Source organism: Diceros bicornis (genome assembly GCF_020826845.1).
Source record: "Diceros bicornis minor isolate mBicDic1 chromosome 21 unlocalized genomic scaffold, mDicBic1.mat.cur SUPER_21_unloc_1, whole genome shotgun sequence".
NCBI classification, from domain to species: Eukaryota; Metazoa; Chordata; class Mammalia; order Perissodactyla; family Rhinocerotidae; genus Diceros; species Diceros bicornis.
In genome coordinates, this window is record NW_026690885.1 from 4,239,225 (window position 1) to 4,252,081 (window position 12,857).

The following is a 12,857-nucleotide window of genomic DNA, read 5'->3' on the forward strand; positions in this document are numbered from 1 at the left end:
TAGCGATTTTCTCAGCTACCGCGGTGGCTAGTCACTGGATGCCCACCAGCTGAGAAGCAGCCTTTATTCCCCCACCCCTTTTATTGTTTAATCTGGAAAATGCAGCAGTGGACATTTTCTCTCCCGTGAGATGACACCGTTCTACCCTTTCTAAAAAGGCTGACGATACCAATTGAAAGCCCTCCTTTCCTCTTCTTGGCTACATTGAAATGCAATTGACTAGAAATGGTTTCCACTAGATTAGAAATGTAACAAAAAAATTTTAAGCATTTGCCAGGGTATTAAGAGAGAAAGTTATAGTCAGCTCTTTGACAAAAGTCTCACAATCTTCTATAGGGAAAAAAAAAAGTTGTTTAGTAACTGTACAGACTGTTTACTGAGGAAATAAACCACTGGGAGAACGTGGTTAAATTATGGGACTTTAGATAGTTGGTTGACTACTCTTTGTTAATTGCGCCAAAAAAAAAAGTCCACTGAGATGATCTTCTGCCACCTCCCCCTCCTCGGGGGACGCCTTGGGCGGCATTCAGCTCTGAGAACAAGCTCCAGTTCCTCTTTTTCAGTTATTCACATCTGTAATGTTGTTTAGGTAGGGCAGGAGCACAAGAACAGTCTACTAGCTTAGGGTCCTAAATTTGGATTTTGTTTGGAAACAGACAAGTGGAAGATACTGCAGAAAAGTATTTTCAAAATATTTTTTTTTTAATTCCCTGTTTGGGTTTAAAAGACACTGGCCCGTTCCTTTCCCAGAGCAAGATGGTATCGCTCACCGTTCTCTCCAGACTGCGAAGAAACAGATGAGGTTTTAAATACGGTGAAGACCATCTTCCAGCTAATACCAGAGTTTCCCATTTTATATTTTAAAATAATGAACCTGATTCTTTGGTGGGTAAATTCTGCCAGAAAGAATTTAGCAGTGTATTCAGAATTATATAATTATTTTATGAGTTTCTGTAGCTTGTTATGATGTTTCATTGCTTATTATTAGTTGTGCAATAATGGTTATAGCCTATTTCTAAAATAATTTAAATGCAATTCCCCTGTTTTATTGTCCAAAAGATAATTATTTATCTTGCTTTAATAGTGTTCTTAGGAATTATTTTGTTACTATGTACTGGTGAGTTATGCCCATTTTATTATTTATTTGGAAAAATAGTATGTTTGTAATGACTTATTTGGTAGCAGTATATTTTGCTGCAAGAAATAAAGAGGATATGGTAGAAGGTTTTTTTGCTGGACAATTTATAACTTTTTCTAATTGGGAAAAAAATCCTATTAATCCTTTAAAAGTAACTCTTTTTTTGCATTTTGTGGTATTGATCATATACAAAGGAGAAGACTTCTTTGAGATAACATAGCCTAAAATAATATTTCCCCTTCTCTTGGAAATTTTATTTTTAATTAAAAATAAAAGGTGATATGAAATGAGAGGAGACATTAGGAAGAGAGTAGCAGAGGAAGGAATTATTAGGAATAAGTTTCCGTTTTTAAAGTTCTGCCTGGTCTTTAAGATGTAAAGACCACGAAAGGGTACATTTTAGAACTTTTCTTCATCAGAGCAAATGTGGGGGAAATCCTTGGAATAAAAACTACAAATACATGTTTGAAGAGCAAGTGAGTATGTGTAGCAAATAATTAACTAAACTTACTAAATTCTTAGATCGCTCCCCAAAAGGCCTTTTCCCCCGGTAGAGACAGAGACCTCGGGCTGGGATGTTTTGCGTACATGCACGTCCGCCTGTGGATGAGCAACTGCCCAGCTCCCCTTGCTCCTGCCAAAGGAGCAGAGACTCTCGAAGGCCACGGCAGACGGCCCAGGTGTCTGCAGCAGCTGCTGTGTGGTGTGTTTTAAGTTCATGGTGATGCTTTTCCTTGTTTTAAAAATTGTTTTCATTCCGTCAGTCCCAATTTATTAAATACTACTAAAGTCAGTACTTTAAACAGCAGAATTGTACATCCTTCATGTTTGTTAATAGCAGTTTATGACTATTAAGATACCTCATTGGATCCCTAAATTTAAAAACATTAGCCCAGTCAATAGTCAACTACATAAAGAATCCATGCCTTTTTGAGGGAAGCGATAAATTAACAAACATAAAAACCAATTTTAAATTAGTTTTAACTCTAACATCATCAAACCAAAGGCACAGATGTGTGTACGGTGTACCCATTGAATGTATATCCCAAGAAAAATTGGCACCAAGGAGCAGGAAAACGTCAAAGCTCTCATGGCAGCATAAGTCAGGATTTTGTAGGTTAGTGTTTTTCATCCATGGCCACTGCTCCCTTGTTGAGTGTCCCACAAGGACACGCAGGAACGTGCACGTTCCTCTTGTTAGCATAGCAGAACGTCAGGAGACCCCAAGGTCTCTGTGCTGAAAGTTGGAGGGTGACCGTGGGCCTCCATTTGTCCATCTGTAAAATGAAAGGACGACCAGGACCGTGTTCTGAACTGCCCTCCACTCTAACAGCCCAAAGGCGCAAAACATGGCGCCTCATCCTTCCGCTGTACAAACTCGGAAGCTGTGTTCCCAAACATTGCCTTTTTGTAGAGATTTCTCCTGTATTAGTGAGCTATCTACTGAGTGTAAACCAGTGCATTTAAAATACTGTCTCCAGCAGGCTCACCTCTAGAAACAAATGCATTTGGAATTGCGATTGTTTTCAAAAATTACACAAAAACACCAATTCGAGCTGAGACAGAGGAGCCTCCCCATGAGTGTGCCCTGCTTGGTGGACGCCCTTGAGAACAGCCCTAAAAGAAGTCATCGCTTGCCCCAAAGACCAGAGAGTGGGTTGAAAAAAGAGCAAAGGAGTGTATGCCCCGGCTGGCTTGAATTCGAGTGTCCTCTGCAGTGTTGCGCTATCTTCAGGTTCAAAGGTCTCTTGAAAAGGAGCCCATTGTGTCCCTGTGTGGGCCGTCCATCACTTGGCCAAGTCAATGGTTGTGAACCAAGTTAGTTGAGACAAAATGTGTCAAAAATGTTGTTTAAGATCCTGGGATTTTGTAATAGCACAGAACTCAAAACTCTTCACCATTCTTTTATTTCCTTCTCCCCAGCTGATAAAACTCTGAGGGGTTGTGGCTTATTTTGTTTTCGTTTCTTTGGCTTAGTGCAATTTTCTTGTAACTTTACTTGTACCTATATTTTCTGTTTACAAGTTCTTTTAAAGGGGAGGGATAGGGTTCTAAGATCTCGTTGTTTACTGTAGATCAAAAAATTTCTTTTCATGTTGTAGAAAAGCATGGGTTATGCGTTTGATGAAAAAGGCACTGTATTATTTACCAAAGGGGTATTGTTTTCGCATTTGTTTATAAATGCATTATTTTGGTACTATAAATTTGGACATAATTTCTGAGTTTATTACTACTGGCATTTTCTTTTCCCTTTTTTTTTTTTAAACTGTAAGTGCGCGATGCAGGTGCACAGGTCCCAGACCAAACCAGACCACCAGCATGTTCTCGTCCAAACTTCAGGGATGGCGCACGCTGCTGTGGGCGCCTCAGTTCCTCCCCGTTGGTTTGTTTGTTTTCAATTCCAGCATCCTGCTTTGTTTTGCTTTCCAAGCAAGATCTGTTGAGATTCCGGGTTGCATTCTAACGAGCTCACCCTCGTTTGCCTCTCTTATGTATTTGGTGTATCAGATTGTGCAGGAGGTATTCTAGAAGGCATTAATGGTTTGCATTCAAAATGGTGTGGTTGTCCAAATTATTTTGTCTTTATTATTGAGATGGATTAATCTCCTTATGTTTTTTTTTCTTGATGATTTGAAGTTGTAAGAGTTGTCCAGCTATTGCTTAATAAAATTTTGCAAATCAAAAAAAATCAATTACTGGTGTGCAAAATTCAGATGTGGATCTTGAGTCCTGTGAGAAGAAATGACCTCGCTCTGTTGGCATGGCCCATCCTCCACTTGCCCCTCCCATCCCTGGGTTACTGCCAGCTCCGTGAGTTACTGCTGACGGTTACTGGACACCCTGAGATCCTTATCATCATTGCTCTTTTCCAGAGGTCAGAGGCTGTGCTGTTGTCTTGACAAGTTGGTTTGAGTTTGTGTTTGTTTTTTCGTGTTTTATTAAAGGGGGCCCATTCAGGATGCATCTATCACAGTACCTACAAGACCAGAGGTGCTAAATACATTGACACCTTCTTTGTTACTTTGTAGGAAAGTTAATAAAACCAGGTTTTGAGCAATTCCACTATAAGTGCTAATAGAACTGTTCATTGTTGTTATTACTAGCGAGTCTTAGGGCACCTCCTTGCCCTGCCCTAGAGTTCCCTCTGACCATGGGAGGGGGCAGGGACAGGGGTCATAGGAGGCTCATCTGTAAACACGGTAGTTCACATGCACATGTGCAGAACTGCCCTTTTGGTTTTTTCCGAGATAAAAATAAACATGTGATCACTCAGGCTTTAGAGACAGAAGAACCAAAAACCACTGTTGGCTCTAACAAATTCTAATTATGCATTGTTTTAAAATAATCATAGGACTATAAATCTGTGCTTTAAGTAGTAGTAGCCATACAAAGCTAACTGACCTGAATTTTGTATAAGAATCAAAATATGTCTTATTTTGTTATGAAAGTCTGTGAACTTCAAGTCAACATTCATTGTATCTTCATCACTTAAACCAGGTAGCAAGGAGACGTGGTCGAACAAAAATGCCTTCTCTCCCTCCCCCCAAAAATACAAGAGACCCCAACCGGAGCGGCCAGGCCGTACCTGGGTCTGTGCCGCGGAAGAGTGTGTAGGATTGCCGTCTCCACCAGCCCCACAGTCAGATTCGGGGCCTTTCGGTGTGAGCTGGTGTCTCCAGAAGTGAGTTAGTTAGTTAGTTAGTTAGTTATTATTTTGTGAGGAAGATCAGCCCTGAGCTAACATCTGTGCTAATCCTCCTCTTTTTGCTGAGGAAGACCAGCTCTGAGCTAACATCTATTGCCAATCCTCCTCCTTTTTTTCTTCCCCAAAGCCCCAGTAGATAGTTGTATGTCATAGTTGCACGTCCTTCCAGTTGCTGTATGTGGGACGCGGCCTCAGCATGGCCGGAGAAGCGGTGCGTCGGTGCGCGCCTGGGATCCGAACCTGGGCCGTCAGTAGCGGAGCACGCACCCAACCGCTAAGCCACGGGGCCGGCCCAGAAGTGATTTATTTTTAAAGCCCTGCTAAGAAAACTTAGCAAATCCCTTTCCTTCTACAAACTTATTTTGAAAAGGAAGCTTTCTATTTTTATTCTAGCGTTGAGTATTCTTTTCCTGGTGGTGGTAAGAGAATCTGGAATCCATTTAGCTCTCATACGTTAGCCCCAAAACTCATTGTAGAAGAGAAATGACTGCCCCATGGAGATTGCGTTACCATGCTCCAGGAATGCACAGCTGAACCTCCAAACCTCAGTATCAAGTGGATACCTTTTGCCTTTCCTTTCAGAAGAAAATTGAAGCACTGAGAGGTTGAAATGGTTTCTGGATTCCATAGCAGACGCCGATGCTGAAATAGAACCCAAGATTTCTGGGTCCCATTAATGAATAGACCTCGTTTATCCCCAGCCTCTCACTCTGCTGCTTGGTAATGATTTGCCTGCAGTGAGCTCTGAGCTACTTACACTTAGTCATCTCTCGAAAAAAGAGGCGTTACAGGAGGGCCCCCCGGGCGGGCAGCAGGTGAGCTCACCCGAGACAGCTGAGGGGGAGTGCTCCTTCTCGACTTGTCAGAAGACGGCACGTGTGGCTCACAGGCTACACTGCTCACCGGGCGCCACAAGGGAGCAGGTGTGGTGTGGACTCGTGTCTCTGCGCATCTCAGAAGCAGTTGCTCCGTGCGCCAAAGGATGTGAAGCCATCCATCTGAAGAACAGGCTCATTTCTTCAATCTGCTTCAAGTTCTTGTTAGAATGATAGCTCCAGATAACAGAAGGTGCACCAGCATGGCCCCCAGTGGGAAGCTGGGTGTCAGGTGTGCAAAATTGTCATACCTCATCCCTTCTGCTCTCCTTTTGCTCTCCACGTCACCTCTCTCTACAGGGAATGGGTTCCCCGTGCTTCAGATGACGTTAAAGCCACCTCTCTTGACGCTTCTCTCGAACGGGGATGGGAGCCTTCAATGCAGTTTCAAGACTTGATCCTTGAATCCTTGTATTGAGGCAAAGTAAACGTTCTTTGGGAAACTATGAAACTATATAACTATAGGAGTGAAATTATGAGTTTATCTTAAGGAGAAATTGGTCTGAGGGATTTATGACACTTCGGCCACCTCTCAGCACTGTCCAAATACCTTGCAAAGCATTTTCCTCTCTGCCGGTTGAAACGTCTGTCCTTTTCCCAAGTTGGTGTCATCAGAAATCCAGAGCTCCAGTTTGCCGTGGAGCGCTTGCCCTCTTCCAGACACTTTCTGAGCCCAGTGATGAGGCAGCATTTGCACTGCATCCACAGTCATGGCTCCCTCACGCCCTCCCCAAAGATGGCGAGCTTGGCGGATAGAGGCTGGCCACGTGGCAGCGTCTCAAACTGCTGATCCGGTTGCCTTCTCAGTCACAACAGCCGGTCTCCCATCGTCAGCTGCAGGGTCTGGAGAACCCGAGCTTACTCTTCCCACTCTTCAAAGTAGAAAAAATGGCCAGCCCTGACACCGTTCCCCGGGTGTGCAGGAGAAGTCTCTTTTCCGTTTGGCCTGCAGCTCATGCAAATAGTCTGTGGTTTCTCATGTCTCATGAACGAACTCCCCAGGTGTGGCCTTGTGGGCCTTCTCTGATCTACCTATCGAAATCCTGCACTTTCACGCAGTGCTGGGTGCAATCCCTGTTACTAAAGGGAGGAATCCTTGAATCCTTAAATTCCTGTTCTTCTGATGTCTGGTGTCATGGAAACCTGGGCTTTGCCAGTGTTACATTTTCTTTCTCTCCCTGGAAAAAGGCGAGCAGCCCAGACCCCACAGTACTTGAGAAGCAAACATGTAGTGGACTCCTGCTGTAAGGAGAAGGATCGTCCTCCAGTAATTCCCTTCTTTCTGTGCTTGAGCCCCACAGATCCTCTGCGGCCCGCTTCCTGCTGTCCTCAGTACCTGTGCTGACTGCAGGAGGCCCTTATGTCCTGGGGTTACGGTTTCTCACCAGGGCTCCAGTCTGACTCCTTTGTTTTAAATCCTGAGAAGAGACATTCCTCTGACAGGAAGAGGCTGTCTCGATTCATTCCGTTGGAATACCTGCCCCAGCCGAGGCTTCGTGTCCAGCAGTGGAAGGAAGTCTCTTCAGCACCAGTCAGTTCATCTGACGACCCTGGATCCCAGGCCAGTTGGGACGGGAAGTTGCTCTAAAAGGCGCAGAGCATTCCATCTACTGAACTCTCAGGATCTCTGTCCCTTCTTGGCCAGGTGGAGTTAGCCTCCCTCTCCAGCCTTTCTGTTCCCATTGGCTACACACCAGTGGGTCTCACCTTCACTTCCAGGGCCTCCCTCCCATGGGGTCAGCTGATCAACATTCTCTTTTCCAGCACCCACACTTCCTGGCAGGTGCTGAACTCCTGGGAGGCTGAGAGAGAGTGGGTGTGACAAACTTTTGAGGGGATCAGCCAGTTTCTCCACAAACAGCTCCCAGAAAGAGCGATGTCCCCAGGAAACCCTCAGACTAGACCATACCAGCCTCTGGAGAACGTCACGTTCCAAAGACCTACTCGGTTCCTGGCGTGTAACTCACTGGGTGGGTTCCGCCCACTGGGAGCCAGATGCCGTGAAGGTGGACCTCCTCCTCTGTTCCCGGTGAGATCCCTGTGGCAGCTCTGCCCTCCACGCAGATTCTGACAGCAGCACAGGGCGCTGGCTCTGCTAACCCAGCCTGTCTCGCTTCTTAATGTTGTGTTTTCATGATGTGCGTCTCTCGAGATTGTGCTTGAAGAACCTGATATCTCTTTCTGCAATAAAGAACTGGTACACTTGTATTCGAAAACATAAAATTTTCAAAAACCAGCCAGATATGAGTGCATCTGTACCAGAGACTCTTATATGGAGACTGGTGCCTTTTTCCCCCTCAGTACACCACAGCGACATAGCTAAAAATAATTTAATTCGCTAAGGTCTTGTCCCCTCTAAATGGCACCACACAAGAATGTATGGCTTGTGTGCAGTGTTCAAAATAAAGCAAAGGTGGAAATGACACCAACAACCCAGCCCCATAATAACAGCAAGTTCTGCAAACCCCAGTGGGAAGGTATGCCCTCGTGATGTCATAAATGCCTCTTCACAAACCCTCTGTGGGCAGGATTGGTCCCAGTTTAGAGAAGGGGAAATCTAACGTAGAAAATCTTCAGGGGTTTGCTCAAAGCCAGGAAGTGCTGGAACAAATCTCGGAGCAGCCCAACCACAGCTCCTCTTTGACAAGGGCTCCTGGAAGCTTCCTAAATGACAGAACAAACAGCGAGTCCCTGGTGAGTGGAAACCTGCCCTGCCCAGACCAGAGCCCAGGGCGAGGCCACAAGCTGTCCTGGACGTTGGCTTTCAGCCTCCTGTGAGGGACATGTGGCTGCAAAGACACGAGTTCATCTCATCCAGACCCCTGACCTGGACATCTCAGAAGTGAAAAGAAACTCAGTGAGTCAAGAATTAAGAGAAGAGAGGCCACTCTCCAGGGCAGCTGACTTTTTATCTGAGAGACTGAGCTGCCCACAAGAAAGACCTGCCTGGACAAGGGGGCCGGGGAGATGGTGCAGGGAGATCAGACAGAGTGGTTGAAAAGGGCTCTGGTCAAAGAGAAGAACTGGAGAGGACAGTATCCCCAGAATTTTCCACACCAGCCACCCTCCTCAGGGAAGGAAAGAGTGGGTCTTCAAGCCTCCCACATGCGCAAAGAGCTGCATGAGAAAGAAGAGACTGAGGCCTGACCCAAACTTGCCTGCACAGAGCTCTCCTTTAGGCTGCGTTATGCTGTGAAATGTTCCAGACTCCCTCCCCTCTTCTCACAGAAGCACTCAAGTGCTCTGCCAGGGGCCTGGGCTCCTAAATGCTTCAGCCTCCATCTGCCGTGTGCCTGGCCGTCCCCACGGGAGGCGCTTGTGCTGTGCATCTTTGGAGCTCCAAGGTCACAGGTAAGGGATGGGGGCAAATCAGCAGGATTTGGGCATTCATACCAGGCGTTTTTCTTGGAAGCAGTGTAGATTTTATAAAAAACCTCTGAAGTATGTGTCTCCTTGAGAAGCATAATGCTATACACACTTAATCTACCTATAAGCACCATTGGAAGACAGAGTTATAATTGAGACCAGACTGAATGGAAAACCATTGGGAGGCTGGGTGGGTCACAGGCATTCTCTTTCCACGAGTAATGACAAAACCAATAACTGTGTGGAGAGGACTCTAGATCCTCTCCACCTGGTTGGGCAAGTCACTGGCCAGGGGATCATGGAGAGGCAGCCTGGTGCAGTATGAAGAGTGCTACTCTGAAAGCCAGAAGGGCAGGGAGAGTATCCTGGATCTCTCACCAAAACTGTAACTGGTAGGCCACTCAACCCTGGGCTTCATTTTGCTCAACTAAAAAATGAGGAGGGGCCGGCCCGGTGGCGCGGGCGGTTAAGTGCGCGCGCTCCGCTGCGGCGGCCCGGGGTTCGCTGGTTCGGATCCCGGGCGTGCACCGACGCACTGCTTGGTAAGCCATGCTGTGGCGGCGTCCCATATAAAGTGGAGGAAGATAGGCACCGATGTTAGCCCAGGGCCGTCTTCCTCAGCAAAAAAAAAAAAAGAGGAGGATTGGCAGATGTTAGCTCAGGGCTGATCTCCTCACAAAAAAAAAAAAAAAAAAAAAAAAAAATGAGGAGATTGGCCTAAATCAGTATTTCCCAAGGCATATTCCATGCTTCCTCAGTAATTGTGCACACTGATTAGAGTAAAACAGGCTTCCTTTATGTAGAATTTTCCAGAAACTTCAATATGCTAATTTGTTGTGCATGGTGACCACCAAGGGGAAGAAACTCGGTAGAGTGTTACCCAAACTTTTTTGCCCTCAGAATCCTACTTTAAAGGAGCGTCTTGTAGGACCAGTGACCCAAGGCATAAATAGGCTTTGGGAAATAGGACTGGATGCTCTAATTCTGTGCTTCTCTGCATTTTATTGAAAACCTAAAGCAGGTTTCTTTCCTCCATCTTCTGCTAGAATAAAAGATCTACTTTGCTTCCGCTCAAACAGGCAAGAGACCTTTGCTGGAGTGTGAATTAGTTTGCCGAGCTGTGAAGTTGTTTTGCTCCTACAGTGTACTTTCTCACAAAGCCGAGCTGATTGAAGCAGAAATGAGCTCTTGTCCGTTACAACCTACCAAGATGCAAATATTTAGCTTGTTCCATTTGCAATTCTAACTCATGCAAATACTGTCTTTCCTAAGACAACTGAGATCGAGGATGCCAGACTCATTCTGACCTAGGTCATCTTCTGTTCCTAATTAATACTTTGAGACTTCTGCCTCCCACTTAATTGAGGGCCCTGGACATCATCTTTCACTCAGTTTAGAGAAGAGAACCACTTAGGTTCAACCAAGCATTCATCTGGGTCGAAGCCAGTGGATTAAACCGGGCGTCATGTTGAGGTTTGTGCTCTCCAGGGGCTGGGAGTTCATATCCAGAAATGGGGTCATACATAGAACTCCAGCTGGCTGGGTAGGTGATTTACAAAAGTGAGTGTCTCTTCTGAACTCTTGCAAAAGTCTTCCTGTTATTTCACTTGCCAAAAGTAAAGAGCCAAGGACTGAGAATATTCATCGGACCTGAAAGTCAGCAAATAATGTCCCCTGGGAGCCCCTACAGGCTGGCAGCCACCTCGGGACTGCCTAAAGGGAAGGGGAACAGCTGGTGTCCACCTGGGGACTGCCTAAAGGGAAGGGGGATGGGGCCTCACTGTGTGTTCCCGGGAGGTCCCCAAGCCCCTGGTGACGACCTCCCTGGGAGAGGCCGGGTGCTGAGGGCCCTGAAGGCGCCACTAGAAAGATGCTGAATTGTGCCCATTGGTTCTGGGGAGACAGCCTAGGGTTCAGGGTTGCCTCAAGATGATCTGGAGGGATTTTTTCTTTTACTTTTGTGGAAAAATAAAGACCAACCAAATGAGGATAAGCAAAGGCTGTTTATTCAGAGCTTGCTAAGGGAGTCAGCCACCGCCACTTGTGTTCGGCAGAGACTCAAGGCAGAGAGAAGAGTGGGAAGGCTTCATAGTGGAGAAGAGGGACGGCTTCAGGCGTGTGCTGATGGAGGCTGTGGGCACGGAGATGCGGGAGGCAGCTAACTAGAAGCAGGGCATCCGTGTGATCGCTTAGGGGTGCATGTTTTGCTTTCTCTGGTTGGTCCTAAGTTGGAAGCAGGGACAAAAACGAGGGAAGCTGTCAGTCATTAACCATGTCCTCGCCATTTGGGGGCAACTGTTACAGAGGTCATTATTTGGCTTCCTGGATTGTTGACAGAGATGGCAGTCTGGCTTCCTGGGATGGTTACTGTAGATTGTAGGTCAGAGTTTTCATATATGGTCTGGCCACTGTCCATTTGTATATGCAATCTCTCAGTTTAAATAAGCAAATTTCCAGTTTTCCTGAATTTTATCATCATAAGAATGAACCCCAATGAACAATAGATTAATTGACATTAATAAGAATATCTTACAATTGCATAATTATACTCTTAAATACACAAGAAGTTATAAATGCCCTCCAGACAACATGCATCTTGCCCCAGTGTCTAATTAGACCTTGCAAAAATAGGAAGGGTGTGCTGAACCGTGGGCCCATGCAGAAACAATTGTAAGGGAAAAACATTGTAGGAGCCGCTAGAAGTAACGTGAGAAAGATAGTTACGAAATACTCTGTAGATCATATTCTAGGTACAATAACATTTTATCACAAACCTCATTTTCATTTTATCGCCTTAGTTTGCCCCCAAGGAACACGGAAACAGTCCCTGCAGTGCTCGTGGTGAGTTCTCAAAAGCTTCAAATTTTCCAGGGCAGAGTTGGAACGATGCTTCTCTTCACTAATAGTGATTAATTCAGGGAAATCTTGCTCACCCTGTCACAGGGCTGTGCCGTTAGTTACCAGGTTGCTTGCTTTGGAAATGTTTAAATAAGAATTCTCCCACCTCTAAATAGTAATACCATCCTGAAGAGGAAAACGGATTCTGAGTCCCACCGTGGGGAGGGTGGGAAGGTGGTGTAGCAACTTTGAGAGAGCTTAGCAGCAAATGAATATTGAAGCCAGCATGTTCTCAGAAATTCACAGAGCATCTAATTCCCTACCGATCCAGTCGCCGTACCTGCAAGTCTCTCAGTAGAAGGCGTGGTAAGTAGGAAATGTAAATGTCTACTTTATCAGAGCTCTGACTTCTCGTTACTCTGGTACTCTCATTTCAGTAATTCAGCCTGCCCGTGTCCCGCTGCTGGATAAACATGATCCTCTCCACCTCTGCCCGTGCGTGTTCTCTGTTGTTTGACATTGTCCCCTTCGTGCTAACCTCTTTATAAGAAGAATTTTTGCAGCAAAGGTCGAATGCAGTGGCCTGCTGGTAAATGCTTAACAACCGGCTCTCCAAAAAAAAAAAAAAACAAAACCCTGAATGCGTAAATATACGTATAAGCATTATAAATTGTAACGATATAAAGGATGTGAAGCACACCATTACAAATAATAAAATATGCAATACTCTTCATTATGAGTCCAGAGAGCCAATTGATTCTCACAGAATGCCTTTGTTGATTGTTGCCAAATGCTTGTGTCCATAGCCAATCTATAGTTGCAACTGACAAACAAATGTAATTCCAACACGAATGTTGACTGATATTTTCATTTACATTTATGAGCGAGACAGTAGCGAAACAACCAAGATGTGTGTTCAGTGAAATGTCAGAAC